Here is a 25,418-nt window from a genome sequence, read left to right as displayed (position 1 = left end):
TGGTCCTCTGAAAGTAGAGACAATAAGAAAGGAAGAGGTGCAGGAAGAGGTTGAGTAACATGACACAAATAACAACCTATGGAGAAACATGGTACGATGAGAGATTGTGATGAGTGGTGATGGTTAAAGAATTTTAAGAATTATCAGATATTAATATAGAAACAGTTTGCAGTGTGGTGCTGTAATGTAACCTTCCTTTATCTTTTCCTCCTACAAATTCTGCTGTTAAAAACAAGTATCTGGCCGGGCACGGTGGCTCACACCTGTAATCCCAGCACTTCGGGAGGCCGAGGTTGGTGGATCACGAGGTCAGGAGATCGAGACCATCCTGGCTAACATGGTGAAACCCCTGTCTCTACTAAAAATACAAAAAATTAGCTGGGCATGGTGGCAGGCGCCTGTAGTCCCAGCTACTCGGGAGGCTAAGGCAGGAGCATGGCATGAGCTAAGCAGGAGCATGGCGTGAGCTAAGCTAAGATCACTCTACCGCACTCCGGCCTCGACGACAGAGCAAGAGACTGCATCTCAAAAAAAAAAAAAAAAAAGGAAGTCTCTACTGGACTGTTGCTTTGTGGCAAATGAGGAAAATAGGCTGAGTTCCTCTTCTGTGTTGCAGTGGGATTACAAAAACACAATAGCCACAGGAAGTAAGGTGAAGGGAGGTGAAGTGAAATCAAGAAATCAGAACTAGAAGCAAGCACACAAATAAAATTTCTAGTGAATTTTTGAAAATTATAAGAGGATTTTTTACATCTCATCAGACATAGATTAGTAGATCTGAACCAATTTTAAGGAATTATATGTGTATGTCAAAGGACAGGTTGATTTCAACTGACATCTGTGATGACTATGTATGTGAAAGAATAAGCATACATTTAACAACCAGCATATAGTTTAGTAAATGTTAAGATTACCTTCCCTGGGGTACTGGAGGGGATATCAATGAGCATTGGGGAGAGGAAATGGACTTCCTCTTTGGAAAGACATAAAGTAGCCACAGCATGGAAAAACAGAATGAGCAGTAGAAAGAGTACCATGGTAAAAGCTGGGAGACTTTGGTTCAAGTGGCAGCTCTTCCATTAATACAAAGTGACTCTGAGAAGCTTATGTTTTACATTCTTTACACGCAAAATGTTCAAACCACTACCTCTCAAATGTTGGCCAGCCTTTTAAAACAGAGCCCTTCCATTTATCTTTCTTACAGTACATCCATTTTTGTTTTATTTTGCTTTCAGTAGGTGGTCTATTATTTCTGTCATCAGTAAGTGCTTTTGATCATAGCCATGGCTTACTGACTATATATAATACACTCTTTTTTTGGCATTCACAAAGTATTGACTTTTTTCTTCCCCCAAAAAATTCTCTTTGATTACCCTGAATATGATTTTTCCCCTGTCCAGATACAATGCTAATTCTTCAGGGTCTTTCTGATTCTTCATCTCTATTAAGTCCTAAGCAGAGAAACCTGTTGCCACTAACTTCCATTGACAGAGAAGCATACCGGACTTTGAAGATAACTATGTCTCTCAAATATCCAAAACTCCTACTAAAATTTTTTGTTTCAAATCAGTTTATTAACTTCAGGGGTGGGAGGAGAAAGTATTTAGTAAGGATCAGAGTTTATCCAAAATGAGGTTGGTGTAGACTAGCAACCAAGTCATGAAAGGCTTCTTAGCAGTATGATCAAAATTCACAGAAATTGCTGATTAAATACACATTTTCTCATTCAGCTTTGCAGTTAAGATGAATTGGCTTCCATTGTATCAGGTAACTGTTTTATTTTACTGGGCATTCGCTTTCATTTTTTATATTGACAAGAATTAGTTGTTAAGTGCTAGTATGAAATATAGATAGTATGCTTATCAGATTCCTATCTTGGGTTTATTACCTTTAGAAAAGGGTTCTCTTTATTACAGGCATACCTTATTTTATTGTGATTCACTTTGCAGATATTGTGCTTTTTACAAATTGAAGGTTTGTGGCAATTCATAAAACAAGTTTTTGGTACCATTTTCCCAACAGTGTGTGCTCATTTCATGTCTCTATTTCATGTTTTGGTAATTCTCATAGTATTTCAGATGTTTTCATTATTATTATATTTGTTATGGTGGTCTGTGATCAATGATCTTTGGTGCTACTATTGTAATTGTTTCGGGGCACCATGAACTGTATCCAGGTAAGACAGAAAACTTAATCAATGAATACTGTGTGTATTTCCCCCATCTCTCTCCTTCTCCCCCAGCCTACTTATTCCCTGAGACACAGTAATATTGAAATTAGTCAATTAACCCCACAATTGCCTCTAAGAGTTCAAGTTAAAACAAGAATAGCACTTCTTTAACTTTAACTTAAAAGCTGGAAATAATTAAGCTTAGTGAGGCAAGCATGTCAACAGCTGAGACAGGTCAAAAGCTAGGTCTTCTGCGCCAAACAATTAGCAATGTTGTGAATGCAAAGAAAAAGTTATTGAAGGAAATTAAAAGTGCTACTCCAGTGCACACACAAATGAAAATAAAGCAAAGCAGCCTTATTGTTGATATGAAGAAACTTTTAGTGGTCAACATAGGACATCAAACCAGCCATAGCATTCCCTTAAGCCAAAATCTAATCCAGGACAAGACCCTAAATTTAATTCTGTGAAGGCCAAGAGAGGTGAGAAAGCTACACTAGAAAGTCTGAAGTCAGCGGAGGTTGGTTCATGAGCTTTTTGGTTTTATTTTTATTTGTTTTTCAATCTGTGTCTATAACACACAAGTGCAAGATGGAGCAGCAAGTACTGATACAGAAGCTGCAGCAAGAGATCCAGAAAATCTAGCTAATTGAATAATTGAAGGTGGCTACACTAACCAACAGATGTTCAATGTAGACGAACAACCTTACATGGGAAGAAAATTTGATACAGGACTTTCATAGCTAGAGATGAGATGTTAATGCCCAACTTCAAGTCTTTCAAAAACAGGCAGGCTCTCTTGTTAGAAGCTAATGCAACTGGTGATTTTAAGTTGAAGCCAGTGCTCATTTTCCATTCTGAAAATTCTAGAGCCTTTAGGAATTATGCTAAATCTACTCTGCCAGTGCTCTATAAATGGATCAAAGCCTGACCAATAGTGCATCTGTTTACACAATGGTTCACTAAATATTTTAAGCCCACTGTTGAGACCTACTGCTCAGGAAAAAAAATAAGATGCCTATCAAATTATTACTGCTCCTTGACAATGAACCTGTTTACCCAAGATCTCTGATGGAGTCATTTCAAAGAGATTAATGTTGTTTTCATGCCTGCTAACACAACATTCATTCTGCAGCCAATGAATCAAGGAATACTTTTTTACTTTCAAGTCCTATTACTTAAGAAAAAACATTTTGTAAGGTTATAGCTGCCATAGCTACTGATTCCTCTGATAGATCTGGGCAAATTAAATTGAAAATTTTCTGGAAAGGATTCACCATTCTAAATGCCATTAAAAACACTTGTGATTAGGAGGAGGAAGTCAAAATACCAGCATTAACAGCAGTTTGAAAGTTTATTCCAGTCATCATAGATGACTTTGAGAGTTTCAAGACCATCACTGCAGATGTGGTAGAAAAAACAAGAGAACAAGAATTAGAAGTCAAGCCTAAAAATGTGACTGAACTGCTGTAGTGTCCTGACTAAACTTTAATGAAAGAAGAGATGCTTTCTATGGATGATCAAAGAAAGTAGTTTCTTGAGATGAAAACTACTCCTGGTGAAGATGCTGTGAACATTGTTGAAATGACAACACATGATTTAGAATAGTACATAAACTTAGGTTATAAAGCAGTGGCAGGGTTTGAGAGGATGGACTCCAATTTAGAAAAAAATTCTACTGTGGGTAAAATGCTATCAAACACCATCATATGCTACAGAGAAATCTTTCATGAAAGAAAGTCAATCAATGAGACAAACTTTATTGTCTTATTTTAAGAAATTGCCACAGCCAGCTCAGCTTTCAGGGACCACCACTCTAATCAGTCAGCAGCCATCAACACTGAAACAAGACACTCCACTAACAAAAAGATAACAATCCACTGAAGGCTTAGATTATTGCTAGCACTTTTTAGTGATAATGCATATTTTAATTAAGCTGTACACATTTCCTAGACATAATACACACCTAATAGAATACAGTATAATGTAAACATAACTATTATACGCACTGAGAAACCAAAACAAAATGTGGCTTACTTTGTTGTGATATTTGCCTTATTATAGTGGTCTGGAACCAAGCCTGTAATCTCTCTGAGATATGCCTGTATTGCCTCCTGGAAAAGTTGACATCTATTTAGTTTATGCTACCTTGCAGAAGATAAAAATACAAATATTTTTGGGTCACTTAATGTATAGAAAATAATTTTGTGGTCTTCACCAGACAAAACCTCTGGACTCTAAGTCAGAGCCAGAACTTAACAATAATTACTATAGTGGTTTGAATGGTGCTTATCTAAAAGATAGGGACACCTCAGAATGTGCCTTATTTGGAATAAAGGTCTTTGCAGATATAATTAAGTGAAGGACCTGGAATAAGATTTATCCTGAATTAAGGTGGGCTTTAAATCTAATGACTAGTGTCCTTCCAAGAGACAGAAATGAAGACGTAGACAAACATGAGAAGAAGGCCGTGTGAAGAGCAAGAGTTTATCAAGTTTTTCCACAGTAAAGTTCCTCTTTTTCCTCTCTTTACATACTCTAGCGTTTGGAAGGAAGTCATTATGCTTGGCCCACACTTCAGGAGTAGTGAGTTACATTCCATCTTCTTTGGTAATAAATCTCTTCAGATATTTGGTCAATTTTGTAATTGGGTTGTTTGTTTTCTTGTTGAGTTTTAAGAATTTTTATGTAATTTGCATAAAATTCTTTATCAGATGTGAGCTTTGCAAATATTTTTTCCCAATATGTGGCTGCCTGTTTTTCATTCTCTTAATCACATCTTTCAAATATCAGAGTATTTTTTAACTTTAATTAATTCAAATTTATCAGTATTTCTTCTCAAGAATCATGTATTTGGTGCTGAATCTACAAACTCCTCACGAAACCCAAAGTCATGTAGATTTTCTCCTTTGTTTCCTTTTAGAAGATTTATAGTTTGGCATTTTATATTTAGATTTAGGATCCACTTTGAATTTTGTTTATAAGATGCAAGGTCTTGGATTAGGCCCATTGTTTTGTATATGGACAGCCAACTGTTGTGGCATCATCATTAATTGAAAAGAGTATCCTTTATGCTTTGAATTGCCTTTACTCTTTTGTCAAAGTTCAGTTTCCTACAAAATATCTTGCTGAAATCTTGATTGAAATTGAGATGAATCTATAGAGCAATCTGGGAAAAGTTAATATTTTTGCTGATATTGAAAGATAACTTCTGTTTTGTCATTGGTGTATTGCTATTAAACCAATTATTTACAAATTGGGGTTAATATCTATGATACTTCCATCTGTTTTCTTGTTGCATTTGTTTTTGTTTCTTTTTTTCCTATTTTTCTGCTTTGTCTAGTTTTAATTGAGCATGTTATCTCCTCTTAGCATAAAACAATTAGCATATCAATTGTTTCTTTTAAATAAACTTTTAGTGGCTGTCAATAGAATTTGCAATATAAATTTTTACTAACCTAAGTCCACTTGCAAGTAACACAATAACACTTCATGTGTGGTATGGTACTTCATAGCTGAGTATTTCCAATTCCTCTTTCCTATCTCTTATGACATTGTTGTCGTCTATTTCAGTAATATGCTATAATCAGTTAATACATTGTTACTATTATTCCTTTAAGCAGTCATTTTTAGATAATTTAGAATTAAGAAAAATAGAAGATTTTATTTTATGTTCATTTGTTTGGTCTTTGATGTTCTTCCTCTTTTTAAAAAAACTTTTATTTTAAATTTAGGGGTACATGTGAAGGTTTGTTACATAGATAAACACATGTCATGGGGAGTTTGTTTTACACATTATTTCATCACCCAGGTGTTAATCCCAGTACCCAGTCTTTCCTGCTTCTCTCCTCCTCCCAGCCTCCACCCTCAAGTAGGCTCTGGTGTCTGTTGTTTCTTTCTTTGGTTCATAAATCCTTATCATTAAGCTCCCACTTATAAGTGAGAACATGCAGTATTTGGTTTTCTGTTTCTGTGTTAGTTTGCTAAGGATAAGATTCTCCAACTCCATCCATGTTCCCTCAAAAAAAGAAAAAAGAACATGATCTCATTCTTTTTATGGCTGCAGAGCATTCCATGGTATATATGTACCACATTTTCTTTACCCAGTCTATCATTGGCTAGATTGTCTTCCAGGGTTTTTATAGTTTTGGGTTTTACATTTATGTCCTTAATCCAGCTTGAGTTGATTTTTGTATATGAAGGTTTTCAGCTTCAATTTTCTGTCTATGTCTAGCTAGTTATCCCAGCACCACTTATTGAATAGGGAGTCTGTTCCTCATTGTTTGTTTTCGTCAGTTTTGTCAAAGATCAGATGGTGGTAGATGTGTGACCTTATTTCTAGGCTCTCTATTCTGTCCCATTTGTCTATGTGCCTGTTTTTGTACTGGTATCATGCTGTTTTTGTTACTTTAGCCTTGTAGTATAGTTTGAAGTCAGGTAATGTGATGCCTCCAGCTCTGTTCTTTTTGCTTAGGATTTCCTTGGCTATTTGTGCTCTTTTTTGGTTCTATATGAATTTTTTAAAGTTTTTTTCCTACTTCTGTGAATAATGTCATTGAGTTTGATAGGAATAGCATTGAATCTAGAAATTGCTTTGGTCAGTATAGCCATTTTAATGATATTGATACTTCCTATCCATGAGCATGGGATATTTTTCCATTTGTTTGCATCTTCTCTGATTTCTTGAGGAGTGTTTTATAATTCTCATTTTAGAATCTTTTTTGCCCCTTGTTACCTGTATTCCTAGGTATTTTATTCTTTTTGTGGTAATTGTGAATGGCATTGCCTTTCTGATATGGCTCTCAGGTTTTGTTTTGTTTTGTTTTGTTTTGAGAGCCTATACACTATTGCTGGTGTATAGGAATGCTAGTGACTTTTGTACATCGATTTTGTATCCTGCAACTTTGTTGAAGTTGTTTATCAGCTGGAGGAGCTTTTAGGCCAAGACTATGTGGTTTTCTTGATATAGAATCATGTCATCTGCAAACTCAGAGAGTCTGACTTCTTCTCTTCCTTTTTGGATGGCCTTTATTTCTTTCTCATGCCTGAATGTTCTGGCTAGGACTTCCAATACTATGTTGAATAGAAGTAATGAGAGAGGGCATCTTTTTCTTGTGCCAGCTTTCAAGGGGAATGCTTCTTGTTTTTGCCCATTCAGTATAATGTTGGCTGTGGGTTTGTCATAGATGGCTCTAATTATTTTGAGGTATGTTCCTTCAATATCTAGTTTATTGAGAGTTTTTTAACATGAAGTGATATTGAATTTTATTGAAGGCCTTTTCTGCATCTATTGAGATAATCATGTGTTTTTTTTCTTTCATTCTGTTTATGTGATGAATTGCATTTATTCATTTACATATGTTCAAGCAACCTTGCATCCCAGGGATGATGCCTACTTGCTTGTGGTGGATTAGCTTTTTGATCTTTGTTGGATTTGGTTTGCAAGTATTTTGTTGAGAATTTTTGCACTGATGTTCATCAAGGATATTTGTCTGAAGTTTTCTTTTTTGTTTTGTCTCTGCCAGGCTTTGGTATAAAGATAATGCTGGTCTTATAGAATGAGTTGGGAAGGAGTTCCTCATGCTTGATTTTTTGGAATAGTTTCTGTAGGAATGATTCCAGCTCTTCTTTGTACATCTGGTGGAATTCAGTTGTGAATCCACTGAGGTCCTGGGCTTTTTTTGGTTGTCAGGCTATTTATTACTGATTCGATTTTGGAAGTTGTTATTGGTATATTCAGGGAATGAATTTCTTCCTGGCTTAGTTTTAGGAGAGTGTATGTGTCCAGGAATTTATCCATCACTTCTAGGTTTTCCAGCTTGTGTGCATAGAGGTGCTCATAGTAGTTTCTGATGGTTGTTTTTATTTCTGTGGGGTCAGTGTAACATTCCCGTCATCATTTCTAATTGTGTTTATTTGAATCTTCTGTCTTTTCTTCTTTATTAGCCTAGCTAGTGGTATATTTTATTAATTTTTTTCAAAAAACCAACTTCTGAATTTGTTGATCTTTTGAATGTATTTTGGGGCTCAATTCCTTCAGTTCAGCTCTGATTTTGTTATTTTTCACCTTCTGCTAGCTTTGAGATTCTTCTCTAATTCTTTCAGTTGTGAAGTGAGAGTGTTAATTTAAATCAAACTTTTCAATGTGGGTATTTAACACTATGAATTTCCCTCTTAACACTGCCTTAGCTCTGTCCCAGAGATTCTGTTATGTTTTATCTTTGTTCTCATTATTTTCAAATAACTTCTTAATTTCTGCCTTAATTTTATTATTTATCCAAACTTCATTCAGGAGTATGTTGTTTAATGTTTCTGTAATTGCATGGTTTTGAGTGATTTTCATAGTCTTGGCTTCTATTTTTATCATGCTATAGTCTGAGAGTGTGTTTGGTATGATTTCAGTTCTTTTACCTTTGTTGAAGATTGTGTTGTGTCCAAGTGCATGGTTGATTTTAGAGAATGTGTTATGTGGTTATGAGAAGAATGCATATTTCTTGTTTTGGGGTGGAGAGTTCTGTAAAGGTCTATCAGAATCATCGAGTCCACTGATGAGTTTAGGTTTTGAATATCTTTGTTAATTTTCTGCCTCAGTGATCTGTCTAATACTGTCAGTGGAGTGTTGAAGTCTCCCACTATTTATTAGATGATGTCTATGTCCCCTTGTAGGTCTCTAAGAAATTGCTTTATGACTCTGGGTGCTCCTGTATTGGATGCATATATATTTAGGATAGGTCACTTTGTTGAACTGAACCATTATGTAATGCCCTTCTTTGTCTTTTTTTAATGTTTTTTAGTTTAAAATTTCTTTTGTCTGAAGTTATGATTGCAATCCCTGCTTTTTTTTTTTTTTTTTTTTTTTTTTTTTTTTTCTGTTTTCCATTTTGCTTGGTAAGTTTTCCTCCATCCCTTTATTTTGAGCCTGTAAGTATCATTATATGTGAGATGGGTTTCTTGAAGACAGCATACCATTGGCATTAGGTCTTGCTTTTTTATTCAGCTTGTCACTCTGTGCCTTTTTCGTTTCTTTTCTTCTTTCTTTCTCTCTCTCTCTTTCTTTCTTTCTTTCTTTTTCTTTTTCTTTTTCTTTTTTTTTTCAGAGTCTCACTCTGTCATCCAGGCTGCAGTGCAGTGGCATGATCTCAGCTTATTGCAACCTCTGCCTCCTGGGTTCAAGTGATTCTCATGCCTCAGCCTCCCTAGTAGCTGGGATTTCAGGCATGCACCTCCACATTCAGCTAATTTTGTTTCTATTTTTAGTAGAGATGGGCTTTCACCACTTTGGCAAGGCTAGTCTTCAACTCCTGGCCTCAATTGATCCACCTTCCTCAACCTCCCAAAATGCTGGAATTACAGGCATGAGCTACCATGCCCAGCCTCACTCTGCCTTTTAAGTAGGGCACTTAGCCTGTTTACATTCAAGGTTAATATTAATACGTGTGGATTTGATCCTGTCATTGTGCTGTTAGCTGGTTATTATTTTGGCTTGTTTGTGTGATTGCTTTATGGTAACACCGGACTGTGTGTTTAAGTGTATTTTGTATTAGCTGATAGTGGTTTTTTCTTTCTATATTTGGTGCTCCTTTCTAGATCTCTTGTAAAGCAGATCTGGTGGCAATGAATTCCCTCAACTTTTGCTTACCTGAAAAATATCTTATTTTTCCTTCACTTAGGAAGTTTAATATGAAATTCTTGGTTGAAGAGTTTTTTTCTATAAGAATATTGAATATAGGTTCCCAATCTCTTCTGGCTTATTTCAGCTGAGAGGTCTGCTGTTAGTCTGATGGGGTTCCCTTTGTAGGTGACCTGCCCTTTCTCTCTAGCTGCCTTTAACATTCTTTTATTTCTGATCATTGTGTGTCTTGGGGATGATCTTCTTGTGTAGAATCTTGGAGGAGACCTCTGTATTTCCTGAATTTGACTGTTGGCTTCTCTAGCAAGGTTGGGGAAGTCTTCATGAATGATATCCTGAAATATGTTTTCCAAGTTGTTCGCTTTCTCCCCCTCCCTTTCAGGGATGCCAATGATTCATAGTATGGTCCTCTTTACATACTCCCATACTTCTCAGAACTTTTGCTCATTATTTTTTATTCTTTTATTTTTAACTTTTACTTTAAGTTCAGTGGTACATATGCAGGGTGTGCAGGTTTGTTACATAGTTAAATGTATGTCATGGGGCTTTGTTGTACAGATTATTTCATCATCCAGGTATTAAGCCTAGTACCCATTAGTTATTTTTCCTGATTTTCCTAATCCTCTCCCTTCTCCCACACTCTGCCTTCCAGTAGACCCCAGTGTGCCTTGTTCCCCTCTATGTGTTCATGTGTCCTCATCTTTTAGCTATCACTTATAAGTAAGAACATGCAGTATTTGATTCTTAACCAAATTTTGGTTTCTTAACAGAAAGCCAACTGCTACATGTTCTTACTTACAAGAACGGTACTTTTAAGAACTGTCTGTCTTATTTCAGAGAACTAGTCTTCAAGTTGTGATATTCTTTCCTCTACTAGGTTTATTCTGCTGTTAATACTTGTGTTTGCATCGTGAAATCATTGTATTGTGTTAGGGAGCTCTGTTAGACCTGTTAGGTGCTTTTTAACACCAGCTATTCAAACTTCAGCTCCTGTATTGCTTTATTGTGATTCTTATTTTCCTTAGATTGGGTTTTGCCATCTCCTGAATCTCAATGATCTTCATTAGTATCTGTAAAGTGTCATTTGCTTGTCTCCTGGGGGCTCCACCCCAGAGAGATGCAGGTCAGCAATAGCTCAGTGCAGTCAGTCCAAGGTGGAGGATTATAGAGGGAAATGTGTGCCAGGGGTTCCTTGTCTGATGACAACCAGTCAGGGGTATGGGGAACCTATGGCAGATGGACTGGCCTCCACTCCTTGGGTTGACCACAGCTTGTTGGAGGTATGGATAAGGTACTTAGGGTCTTTGTTCCTTTGTTTGTCTGAGGATGGCAAGGGCAGTTCCATTGCAGAGGCAGTAGCAGAGGCTTTCAGTTGCCCCTGGAGTTTCTGTCCAGAGCATTGCCAAGTTGTTATTGGCTCAATAGCTCTGGCTGGGGATGGCTGGAGGCCCAGGCCTGGTGGACCTGCCTGGTGAGGAGATATGGGAATGAGCATCCACTTAACAGTCTGGCCACTTTTCCGCGGGGCTGCCATGGTATGCTTGGGGCCCATTCCAGTCCCTAGTCACCTTGAATTTTCCAGTACCTGAAAGTATCACCAGTGAAGGATGCAAAATAGCAAAGATGGCAGCCTGTCCCTCCTTCTGGGAGCTTCATCCCAGGGAAGTATGGGCCTGTTGCAGGCCCAAAGGCACCTGTAGGACATGGCTGGAGACCCCAGTTGGGAGGTCCTGCCCACTGAGGAGGAACTGGATTGGGGGCCCACTTAAAAACACTGTCTGGCCATGTTTTAGTACAGCAGCTGTGCAGTGCTGGGGGTCTGCTTCAGTCCCTGGTCACCTTAAAAGCTCCAATGTCTGAAGTCTGGAATGGCTAAGTTGTCCAAACAGCAAAGATGGTGGCCCACCCCTCCCTCTGGGAGCTCCGTCCCAGGGAGATTACAAATCTCTGTCTGCCAGAGAACACCAGTGGGGGTGGCTGGAGGCCCTGGTTGGGAGGTCTTGCCCAGTGAGGAGGAATAGGATTAGGGACCCAGTTAAAAAAGCAGTCGGTCCATATTTTGGTAGAGCAGCTGCACTGTGCTGTGGGATCTCTTCTGCCCCTGGTCAGCTCAGACTCTCCAAAGCCTGAAGGCTGAATTGGCTAAGTTGCCCAAGCAGCAAAGATGATAACCAGCCTGTCCCTCCCTCTGGGAACGCCACCCCAGGGGAATAAAATCTCTGTTGAGGCAGAGCATGGTGGCTCATGTCTATAATTCCAGCACTGTGGGAGGCCGAGGCAGGCAGATTACTTGAGGTCAGGAGTTCGAGACTAGTCTGGCCAGCATGGTGAAACCCCATCTCTGCTAAAAATACAAAAACAAAAACAAAAAATGTCTGGGTGTAGTGGCACATACCTGTAGTACCAGCTACCTGGGAGGCTGAGGCAGGAGAACGGCTTGAACCCTGGAGGGGAAGGTTGCAGTGAGCCGAGATCATGCCATTGCTCTCCAGCCTGGGCGACAGAGCAAGACTCCATCTCAAAATAAATAAATCAATGAATTAAATTAAAAAAAAAAAACTCTGTTGAGGGGAGATCATGAGTGGGAGTGGCTGGAGACCCCAGTTGGGAGATCCTGCCCAGTCAAGAGGCATGGGATTGGGGACCCACTTAAAGTCTGGCCACATTTTGTTAGAGCAGCTGTGTTGTGCTGTGCTTGGGGATCCCTTTTGCCCCCAGTCGGCTTGGACTCTTCAGAGCCTGAAGGCTGGAATGGCTAAGGACCCTGAACAGCAAAGATGGCAGCCCTCCCCGACAACCCAGCTCCTTCTTAGAGAGGTGCAATGCTGCTACCAGTCGCTGGCTGGAATTCCAAGCCAGTGGGTCTTATCTTGGGAGGTGCTGTGGAAGTGGGGCCTGCAGGCTATCACTGCTCAGCCTCTGGATTCAGCCTCTTTCCTAGGGGCATGTATGGGGGTCTAATCTTTCACTTTGCTGGAGCTGCAGCTACTTTTGTTGGAAAGCCCAAGTATTTAAGGCTCCAGGGTCTCCGCACATGCCTCAATGGCTGCTCTGCCTAAACTCCACATAGCACTGTCTGTCAGATTGAAGGCCCTGCTGGGATGGGCTCACAAGGAAGGTTGCAAAGATCTGTGAGAGAAGCAGGGTTTCCTGGGGTCACATATTCACCACTTCCCTGAGTAGGGAAGTTTCCCTGGCTCTGTGTTTCTCCCCGGTGGGCCGTTGTCCTGTCTTGCTTTTCTTCATTCTCCCTGGGTCAAGTTGTTTCCTTGATAAGTTCCAGTGCAACTACCTGGATGTTTCAGTTGAAGGCGTTATGTTTACTCTGCCCTTCTGTTCCTCTCTGGACAAGCCATGCACACTAACTGCTTCTAGTCAGCCATCTTGGCCACCCTCCTGTTCTTCCTCTTTTTAGGTAGATCCCGATTCCTGAAACATAATTTGCCCTTATGCCTAGAAAACTGCTTTTAAAATTATTTTTAGGCCAATTTCTTGGCAATAAATTCTTTATTACTTTATTGAAAACAATCTTTCATCTTTGAAGTGTATTTTTGATGAATGCATTATTCTAGGTGGGTGGCTTTTTTTCTTTCAAAGTTTTAAATATTTGTCTTCACTCTTTTCTTGCCTGCATGGTTTCTGACAAGAAGTCTGCTATAGTTCTTATCATGTTCTTTTATAGGTCAGATGATATGATTTTTTCCTCCTGGATTTTTCTAAGATTTTTTTTCTTTGTCTTTGGTTTTCTGCAATCTGAATGATATGCACACCTCTTTGTATATTTTTTGGTATTTCTTCAGCTTGTAGTTATCTGAGCTTACAGAATCTGTAGTTTGAGGCCTGTCATTAACTTTGAAAAATTCTCTCTATTATTACTTCAAATGTTTCTGTCTCTTTCTTCTCCTTCTAATATCCCAATTACACATATGTTATACCTTTTGAAATTGTTCCACAGTTCTTGAATGTTGTTTTGTTTTCTGTTTTCTTCATTTTTTTTTTTTCTCTTTGTACTTCAGTATGAGAAGTTGATCTATCTTTAGGTTCACTGATTCTTTTCTTACTCATGTCCAGTCTACTGATGAGACCATCAAAGACATTTTTTTTTTAAATCTCTGTTACAATGTTTTTGATTTCTAGGATTGCCTATTATTGTTCTTAGAGTTTTAATCTCTGCTTTTACATTACTCACCTGTTTGGCATGTTGTCTACTTTTGTCATTATAACTCTTAACATATTAAAATTATGTTAGATAATTATCAGACAGATCATTATGTTATCTGATAATTCCAAAATCTGTGTTATATCTGACTTTCTTTCTGATTCTCGGTTTGTCTCTTCAAATTGCATTTTCCTTGTCTTCTGGCACATTTTGCAATTTTTTGGTGGAAGTTGCACATGATATACTGGACAATAGAAACTGAGGTAAACATGCATTTAATGTGAGGTTTTATGTTAATCTGGCTAAGAGTTGGGCTATATTTAATGTTTGCTATATCAGTAGAGGCCAGAGACTTTAAATTCCTCTAGTATCCTTGTTTTTTTCTAATCTGTTAACTTTGAGATTCCCTAAGTACTCCTCTTCAGAGAGAGTTTAAATCTTGCAGCTCTTTTAACTGTGACCCATCCTTATACCAGAGTCCTTTTGATCTGATGGTGGGAGTGGGGAGCATTTTGTAATCTTGTTATTAAATCTCAGTCTTTTAGTGGGCCTGTGTTCCTGGAATGTGACCTTCACAAGTGTGTCTTATCCTCTCTCCTCACTCTTGGGTGAAATAGGAATGCTAGAGAAGAGTGGAGTGAGAGAAATTATTTTCCCCCAGGTGGGATAAGGCTCTGATAAATCTTTACCCCTGGAGAGTAAGTCTTCACTATGAAGAACAGTCAGGTTGTATTTTACAAGTTGTTCTTTCCCTCCTTTTACCTGAGCCATGAATAGTTCTTTCCGACCTCTCTTCACCATAAGAACACTGTGCGGTGTCTGGAGGTAAAACTCACAAAAGTATGTGGGGAACCCTAAGATTGCAGGACCCGGGAGTTTCTCATTCTCAGGATGGTTCTCACATTAGCCTTCTGAAATTTGTCAAAATTGTTGAAGTGTTCCAGTTTATGGTTCCAGGGCTTCCCCAGTAGTAAGCAGATCTGTCTTCATGTGGTTCTCTGGATTCACCTGTTTTTCCAGATTTAGGGGTGATAATTTGCCCTGCAATCTCAGTTTTCTGATGCATTCATGAAAAGCTGCTAATTTTGTTTATTTATCTTCTTTGTTTTTGTTGTTGTTGTTAGAATGGAACTGATGACTTCTAAACTTTTTGCATATTGGAACTGAAAGCCAGCTAATCTACTTTTGAAGACCAGATTTTTTACTACCTTTTAAAAGGGTGCTGTATTAGGCTTTTCTTGTATTGCTATAAAGAAATACCTGAGACTGGGTAATTTATAAAGAAAAGAGGTTTAATTGGTTCTATAGGCTTTACAGGAAGCATGATGCTAGCATCTGCTCAGTTTCTGGGGAGGCCTCAGGAAGCACAATTATGGCAGAAGGTAAAGTGGGAGCAGCCACTCCACATACAAAAGCAGGCGGAAAAGAGAGTCAAGTGGGGGAGGAGATGTCACACACTTTTAAATGAACAGATCTCATGGGAACTCAGAGCAAGAGCTCACTTATCACCAAGGGGATGTTCTAAGCCATTCATGAGGGATCCGCCCCTACAATCCAAACACCTCCCTCCAGGCCCCACCTCCAACACTGGGGATTATGTCTCAACATGAGATTTGGCGGGACATACATTCAGACTTTGTGAGGCACTCTGCAAATTGGCACAGGCTAGCTTTTTCACAGAATAAAATCCAAGGAAAAATATCAAATCAATACAAATAAAACAATAATTTCAGAGTTTCTGTTAATATCACTTCTTCTTTGAAGCTTTATTTGAAGTCTTCAGCTCACACTGAGCTCATCTTTGCCTGGGTCTCAATTCTATTTTTGTTGTTGTTGTTGTTGTTGTTGTTGTTTTCACACTCAACTTTCACTTAATCAAATACTATCTGGTAATATTTTACTAATGTTTTTGGATAGATGGGCTGTCTCTTTAAATATAAGCACTTCATGGGAGGCAAAATATTTTATACAACCATCATATCCTTAGTTGTGCTATCATAAGTGTATACTAGACATATGGGAAATATTAAATTAAATACATAGAGTGGTCCAAGGTTTGCTATTTTTGTCTTTTATTTTGATGATAGCGAAGCTTCATCAGGTTTTCAGGACGGAGGTCCAGATCACCTCAATTTATAGAGGACTATTTTAAGAATAGGTGAGAAGGAAGGAGAACAGGATAAAGCAGTCAAAGATTTGGACCCCACAAGTGGCTGACACATCATTCATTACTACTTCAAAATACAACAGTAAATGTACTCATTTCAAAGTAGGTGCAATAAATGCTAGTAGTTCTACAAGTCTTCCATGTGGGCAACTCAACTCTTCTCTCTTTGCTTCTCTCCTCGCTACACACTTTCTGCTTATTTTTTCACTTTGTCTCACTCTCGCTATATTTTATTCATTGATTGTTTAATTTAATAAATAAGCCAGGCGCGGTGGCTCAAGCCTGTAATCCCAGCACTTTGGGAGGCCGAGACGGGCGGATCACGAGGTCAGGAGATCGAGACCATCCTGGCTAACCCGGTGAAACCCTGTCTCTACTAAAAAATACAAAAAGCTAGCCGGGTGAGGTGGCAGGCACCTGTAGTCCCAGCTACTTGGGAGGCTGAGGCAGGAGAATGGCAGAAACCCAGGAGGTGTAGCTTGCAATGAGCTGAGATCCGGCCACCGCACTCCAGCCTGGGCAACAGAGCGAGACTCTGTCCCGAAAGAAAGAAAGAAAGAAAGAAAGAAAGAAAGAAAGAAAGAGAAAGAAAGAAAGAAAAAGAAAGAAAGAAAGAGGGAGGGAGGGAGGGAGGGAGGGAGGGAGGGAGGGAAGGAAAGATTTAGCTCGTGACATCGGCAAGATAGCAGAATAAGAGGTCACAGGTTTCACTACCCTCCACAGAAAGTTCAACTAGCAATTAGCCACAGACAAGGACGCCTCTGAAAACTTCAGAACTTGAGAATAAACCTGAGAAAACAGTGTGGACAACAGAAGTAAATAAATACCATAAAAGCGGGTAAGTAAAATGGCCTCACTGATTGCATCACCCCTGCCCATCCCATGAGTCAGCAAAGTACCACACAGAGAGGATTCCCCAAGGCTTAATTTCAACAGTGGTAAAAGAGAACTGGAGTTGGACTCCAGTTCTCTCCAGAAGAACTGGAGCTTCCCTAGAATTCTGAGACACTTCCCAGGAAGTCTTCTCTGGTCTCACCTCACAAGGAATACAGGGGATAACAGCATGAACACTGAACAAACCTTGGTGATAGCTCTGTGTACTTTACAGTGGTGGTACCTGATTAGAGACACGAGCCAACAGCATCGCCTACCACAAAGCTGAGCTGGTCACTCCCAGAAGTTATGGAAAGTCCTACCTAGCTTGAATCCCTAGATGGCCAGCCTCCAGGCTCAGTCTCAGAGCCTACCACAAGGCTTTCAACCCAGGGAGAGAGATGCTTGTCCCAGCACAATTTGGAAGACTGGGATCCAGTTTATATAGCATTTAGCATGGCCTAAAAGCCTGCCCAAGACCCTGTCCAGGGATGGAGACAACCAAACAGAACACGTCAGCAAAGTACAGTGGTTAGTTCTACCACACTCAGGCCTGCTACGTCTTGAGCAGCTACTCTGCCTAGCCTCAGGACCAAGCCTGAAACCCCATCTGACTGTAGATCTCAAATAGCAGTATCACTTGGCCAGAGAATGCACCTTTTGGCCCAGGCTGATCTGAGGTCATTGCAATGTACATCCAGCAGATCTGCCTGATTGCCTGTCTCAGTCAGTGGTCTCACCTGACAGATTAGCCCAACCAGCAGCCACACCCAAAATCCAAGCAGTTACCTAGAGAACTCAAAAACGATCTCTGTCTGCACAGGATTATTACCAGCTGGTCCATTCAAAATCACAGGTTAGACTAAATAAGGAAGAGTCTATCCCTGCCAAAGAACACTTGTAAAATCTGGAAGAAGTGGTTGTCTGCAAATGTGCAGACACCAACATAAGGGCACAAGAATTACAAAGAATCAGAAACTCATGACATTACCCAGAGAAACTAACAAGTTAAACCCATAAAAGGGTTCACCAAGACACATAATAATCAAACTATCAAAAATAAAAGACAAAGAAAAAATTCTAAAAGCAGCAACAGATAAGAAACACATACAAATAAGTCCCAATACAACTCTTCACAGATTTCTCAGGAGAAACACGGCAGGCCAGGAAAGAGTGAGATGATATATTTAAAGTGCTGAAGGGAAAAAAAAAAAAACAGGTGTATTTTACCCAACCAAGCTATCCTTCAGAAATAAGAAATTAACCATCACTAGACCTGCCTGACAGGAATTACTAAAGGGAATTCTTTAAGTTGTATAAAAAGGCTACTAATTAATAACAAAAACCATATAAAAGCACAAAACTCAGTGATAGAAGTAAGCCAGAGTCATATTTCAGAATACTTTGGACTGAAATGGTGATGTGTAAATAAATGTTACCTCCAGTATAATGCTTAATAGATAAATTTATTAAAACAATTATAATTAAAATTAGTTGTCAGGGAATACAAATTACAAAATAATATAAACTTTGACATTAAAAACATATAGTGGAAAGAAGTAAAAGCATAGAGTTATTGTATGCAATAAAAGATGTTTTCTTCAGCTTGAAATAACCTGCTATTAGTATAAGATGTGTTATGTAAGTCTTATGGTAACTAAAAAGTAAAAAGTTATTATACTAGATGTATAAAACACAAATAAAAAGGATTCAAACCATACTATGATAGAAAACCATCAAACCACAAGGGAAGACAACAACAGGGAAAGAAAGAAAGTGTATACAAACAATAAGCAAACAAGTTATAAAATGATAGTAGTAAGTTCTTACCTACCAACAGTTACCTTGAGTGTAAATGAATTAAACTATTCAATAAAAAGACATAAAATGATGGAATATAACTTTTAAAGACTCAAATATATGCTGCCTACAAGAGACTCATCTCACCTTTAAGGAAACACACAGACTGAAAGTAAAGGGATAGAAAAAGATACTACATGAAAACAAAAGATAGAAGACATAGCTATACTCACATCAGACAAAATAGTATGTAAGTTAAAAACTATAAAAAAAAGATTATGAAGGTCATTATATAATGATTAAAGTCAATTATTCAAGAGGATATAACAATTGTACACACACATACACACATATACACTAAATATTAGAGCTTGTAAATACATAAAGGAAATACTAAAGGATCTGAAGGGAGAGAGTGATTGCAATACAATAATAGTAGGAGATTTCAATAACTCATTTTCAACAATAGACAGATTATTCAGACAGGAAATTATTAAACAGTCATTCAATTTGAACCACATTTTAGACAAAATGGCACTAACAAATATATAGAGAACATTTCATCTAAAAGCAACAAAATACACATTGTTTTCAAGCACACCTGAAACATTCTCCAGGATATATCATATGTTAGGTCATGAAACAAGTCTGTATAAACTTAAGAGAACTAAAATCATATCAACTATCTTTTCTAACTTCAATGTTATGAAACTAGTAAACAATAAAAAGAAAATCTTGGAAAATTCACAAATATGTGGAAATTAAACAACATGCTCCTGAGTAAGCAATGGGTCAAAGAAAAAAAATCAAAAAGGAAATAAGAAAAATCTTAAGTCAAATGGTAATGAAAATACAACATACAAAACATACTGGGTACAGCAAAAGCAGTTCTGAGAGAAAAATTTATAACAAATAATGCCTATTTTTTTTTAAAGAAAGCTCTCAAAAAACCTAGTGATAAATCTCAAGGAGCTAAAAAGAAGAGCAAACTAAACTTAAAGTTAGCAAAAGAAAGAAAATAACAAACACTAGAGCAGAAGTAAATGAAACAGAGACTTGAAAAACAACAGAAAAAAGTAAATGAAACCAAGAGTTGTTTTTTTGAAAAGTTAAACAAAAATCAACAAACTGTTAGCTAGACTAAGAAAAAAGAGAGATGACTCAAATAAAGGGAATCAGAAATGAAAGAAGAAATTACAACTGCTACTATAGAAATACAAAAGACCATATTACTATGAACAATTACACAACACCAAATTAGATAACCTAGAAAATGCATAAATTCTCAAACACGTAAAACCCACCAAGACACAATAATGAAGAAACAGAAAATGCAAACAGACCAATATTGAATAAAGAGATTGAATCAATAATAAAAAAGTCTCCCATCAAAAAATTCCAGAATCTGATGACTTTCCTGCTGAATTCTACCAAACATTTCAAGAACAAATGCTAGTTCTTCTCAAGCTTTTCCAAAGTCAAAGAAGAAAAATTACTTTCAAACTCTTTTTACAAAGCTAACCTCACCCTGGTACCAAAACCAGACAAGAACGTTACAGAAAAAAAAAAAAAAAAAAAAAAATTACATGTCAATATCCTTGTTGAATATAGATGCAAAAACTGTCAACAATATACTAGCAAACTAAATTCAGCATTACATTAAAAGTATTATTCACATGATTAAGTGGGATTTATCCCACGGATGAAAGAATAGTTCAACATGTTCAAATTTATAAATGTGATACGCCACTTTAACAGAATGAAGGACAAAATTCATGTGATCCTCCTATTGATGGAGTGATGGAGAAAAAAGTATTTGACAAATGCTAACATTCTTTTATAAAAAAAAAAAAAGCTCTCAACAGATTAGGATAAAAAGGATGTTCCTCAAATAATAAAAGCCATATATGACAAGACAACAGTTAACATTGTACTCAACAAGGGAAGTTGAAAACTTTTTCTCTAAGACCAGAAATATATCGAGGATGCCAATTTCTATTCATTGTAGTATTGTCAGTCCTTGCCAGAGCAATTAGGCAAGAGAAAGATATAAAAAGCATCCAAATTAGAAAGGAACAAGGGAAATTGTTGCTGTTTATTGATGATAAGATTTTATATAGAGAACCCCTAAAGACTCCATCAAAAAAATATCAGAACTACACTTTGGGAGGCTGAGGTGGGTGGATCAAGAGGTCAGGAGTTCAAGATCAGCCTGTCCAACATGGTGAAACTCCGTCTCTACTAAAAATACAAAAATTAGCCAGCTGTGGTGGCTCATGCCTATAATCCCAGCTACTCAGGAGGCTGAGACAAGAGAATTCCTTGAACCTGGGAGGCAGCAGTTACAGTGAGCTGAGATTGCGCCACTGCACTCCAGCCTGGATGCCAGAGCAAGACTCCATCTCAAAAAAAAAAAAAAAAAAAGTCAGAACTACTAATAAACAAATACAGTACATTTTTTAGGATACAAATCAATAGGCAAAAATCAGTAGTGCTTCTATAATACTATCATTAAAGTATCTGAAGAAGAGATTGTTTAAATCCCATCTACAATGGCTAGAAAATTAAAATACTTAGGAATACATTTAATTAAAGAGATGAAGGATCTGTACACTAAAATTTACAAAACTTTGATGAAAGAAGTTGAAGAAGAAACAAATAAATGGAAAGATATATGATGTTTATGGTTTGGAAGAATTAGTGTTGTTTAAATGTTTATACTACACAAAGTGATCTACAGATTTAATGGAATCTCTATCAAAATTCCAATGTGATTTTTCACAGAAATAGAAAAAAATCTAAAATTGTTTGAACCACAGAAAACCCTGAATAGCCAAACCAAATCTACATAAAAAGGACAAAGCTAGAAGCATCATACTACCAGACTTTAAACTACATTACAAAACTATAGTAATTAAAACAGCATGGTATCACTATAAAAATAGACACATAAAAAAGAACAGAATAGATAGCCCAAAAAATGAACTCATGCCATTACAGTCAATTAATTTTCAGAAAGGGTCCCAGAATACACAATGGGAAAAGGAGAGTCTCTTTAATAAAGGATGTTGGGAAAACTGAATATCCATATGTGGAAGAATAAAATTGGACCTTTATCTCATATCATGTACAAAAATTAAGTCAAAATGGATTAAAGACTTAAATGTAAGACCTGAAACTATAAATCTACTAGATGAAAATATAGGTTAAAATCTATGAGATATATGTCTAGGCAGTGGTTTTTTAGATATGACCCCAAAAACTCAGGCAACAAAGTCAAAACGAGACAAATGGAATTACATCAAACTAAAAAGTTGCTGCACAGCAAAGAAAGCAATTAACAAAGTGAGTAAGCAACCTATGGAATGAAAGAAAATGTTTGTAAACTATGTATATGATAAGGGGTTAAAATGTAAAATATATAAAGAACTCAAACAACTCAGTAGAAAACAAGTAACCATATTAAAATGGGCCATGAACCTGAAATAGACATTTTCAAAAGAAATCACAGAAATGGCCAACAGATACATGAAGAAATCCTCAATATTTCCAATCATTGGGGAAATTGATATTAAAACTACAATAAGGGGGAGGGCAGAGCAAGATGGCCGAATAAGAATAGCTCCAGTCTCCAGCTCCCAGCGCGAGCAACACAGAAGACAGGTGATTTCTGCATTTTCAACTGAGGTACTGGGTTTATCTCACTAGGGAGTGCCAGACAATCGGTACTGGTCAGCTGTTGCAGCCCGATCAGTGAGAGCTGAAGCAGGGCGAGGCATAGCCTCACCTGGGAAGCGCAAGGGGGAAGGGACTCCCTTTTCCTAGCCAGGGGAACTGAGACACACAACACCTGGAAAATCGGATAACTCCCACCACAACACTGTGCTTTAAGCAAACGGGCACACCAGGAGATTATATCCCCCACCTGGACGGGAGAGTCCCATGCCCATGGAGCCTTCCTCATTGCTAGCACTGCAGTCTGCAATATAACTGCAAGGCAGCAGCGAGGCTGGGGGAGGGGCACCCGCCATTGCTGAGGTTTAAGAAGGTAAACAAAGCCCTGGGAAGATTGAACTGGGTGGAGCTCACAGCAGCTCAAGGAGGCCTGCCAGTCTCTGTAGACTCCACCTCTGGGGACAGGGCACAGCTAAACAACAATAACAACAACAACAAAAAAAAAAGCAGCAGAAACCTCTGCAGACACAAACGACTCTGTCTGACAGCTTTGAAGAGAGCAGTGGATCTCCCAACACAGAGGTTGAGATCTGAGAACGGACAGACTGCCTGCTCAAGTGGGTCCCTGACCCCTGAGTAGCCTAACTGGGAGACATCCTCCACTAGGGGCAGACCGACACCCCACACCTCACATGGTGGAGTACACCCCTGAGAGGAAGCTTCCAAAGCAAGAATCAGACAGGTAGTACACTTGCTGTTCAGCAGTATTCTATGTTCTGCAGCCTCTGCTGCTGACATCCAGGCAAACAGGGTCTGGAGTGGACCTCAAGCAATCTCCAACAGACCTACAGCTGAGGGTCCTGACTGTTAGAAGGAAAACTAACAAACAGGAAGGACACCCACACCAAAACCCCATCAGTACGTCACCATCACCAATGACCAGAGGCAGATAAAACCACAAAGATGGGGAAAAAGCAGGGCAGAACAGCTGGAAATCCAAAAAATAAGAGCGCATCTCCCCTTCCAAAGGAACGCAGCTCATCGCCAGCAATGGATCAAAGCTGGACAGAGAATGACTTTGATGAGATGAGAGAAGAAAGCTTCAAACCATCAAACTTCTCAGAGCTAAAAGTGGAATTATGTACCCAGCGCAAAGAAACTAAAAATCTTGAAAAAAGAGTGGAAGAATTGATAACCAGATTAACTAATGCAGAGAAGGCCATAAACGAACTGACAGAGATGAAAACCATGACACGAGAAATACATGACAAATGCACAAGCTTCAGTAACCGATTCAATCAACTGGAAGAAAGAGTATCAGCGATTGAGGATCAAATGAATGAAATGAAGCGAGAAGAGAAATCTAAAGAAAAAAGAAGAAAAAGAAATGAACAAAGCCTGCAAGAAGTATGGGATTATGTAAAAAGACCAAATCTATGTCTGATTGGGGTGCCTGAAAGTGAGGGAGAAAATGGAACCAAGTAGGAAAACACTCTTCAGGATATCATCCAGGAGAACTTCCCCAACCTAGTAGGGCAGGCCAACTTTCAAATTCAGGAAATACAGAGAATGTCACAAAGATACTCCTCGAGAAGAACAACTCCAAGACACATAATTGCCAGATTCACCAAAGTTGAAATGAAGGAAAAAATCTTAAAGACAGCCAGAGACAAAGGTCGGGTTATTCACAAAGGGAGGCCCATCAGACTAACAGCAGATCTCGCGGCAGAAACTCTACAAGCCAGAAGAGACTGGGGGCCAATATTCAACATTCTTAAAGAAAAGAATTTTAAACCCAGAATTTCATATCCAGCCAAACTAAGTTTCATAAGTGAAGGAGAAAAAAAATCCTTTACAGATAAGCAAATGCTTAGAGATTTTGTCACCACTAGGCCTGCCTTACAAGACACCCTAAAGGAAGCCCTAAACATGGAAAGGAACAACAGGTACCAGCCATTGCAAAAACATGCCAACATGTAAAGACCATCGAGGCTAGGAAGAAACTGCATTAACTAATGAGCAAAATAACCAGTTAATATCATAATGGCAGGATCACATAACAATATTAACACATAACAATATTAACCTTAAATGTAAATGGACTAAATGCTCCAATTAAAAGACACAGACTGGCAAACTGGATAAAGAGTCAAGACCCATCAGTCTGCTGTCTTCAGGAGACCCATCTCACATGCAGAGACATACATAGGCTCAAAATAAAGGGATGGAGGAAGATCTACCATGCAAATGGAGAACAAAAAAAAGCAGGGGTTGCAATCCTAGTCTCTGATAAAACAGACTTTAAACGATCAAAGATCAAAAGAGACAATGAAGGCCATTACATAATGATAAAGGGATCAATCCAACAGGAAGAGCTAACTATCCTAAATATCTATGCACCCAATACAGGAGCACCCAGATTCATAAAGCAAGTCCTTAGAGACATACAAAGAGACTTAGACTCCCATACAATAATAATGGGAGACTTCAACACTCCACTGTCAACATTAGACAGATCAACGAGACAGAAAGTTAACAAGGATATCCAGGAATTGAACTCATCTCTGCAGCAAGCAGACCAAACAGACATCTACAGAACTCTTCAACCCAAATCAACAGAAGACACATTCTTCTCAGCACACCATCACACTTATTCCAAAATTGACCACATAATTGGAAGTAAAGCACTCCTCAGCAAATGTAAAAGAACAGAAATGATAACAAACTGTCTCTCAGACCACAGTGCAATCAAACTAGAACTCAGGACTAAGAAACTCAATCAAAAACGCTCAACTACATGGAAACTAAATAACCTGCTCCTGAATGACTACTGGGTACATAACGAAATGAAGGCAGAAATAAAGATGTTCTTTGAAACCAATGAGAACAAAGATACAACATATCAGAATCTCTGGGACACATTTAAAGCAGTGTGTAGAGGGAA

Source organism: Piliocolobus tephrosceles, chromosome 1 (assembly GCF_002776525.5).
Source record: "Piliocolobus tephrosceles isolate RC106 chromosome 1, ASM277652v3, whole genome shotgun sequence".
Classification (NCBI taxonomy): domain Eukaryota; kingdom Metazoa; phylum Chordata; class Mammalia; order Primates; family Cercopithecidae; genus Piliocolobus; species Piliocolobus tephrosceles.
The sequence above is the reverse complement of the archived record's forward strand: the minus strand, read 5'-3'. Positions refer to the sequence as shown.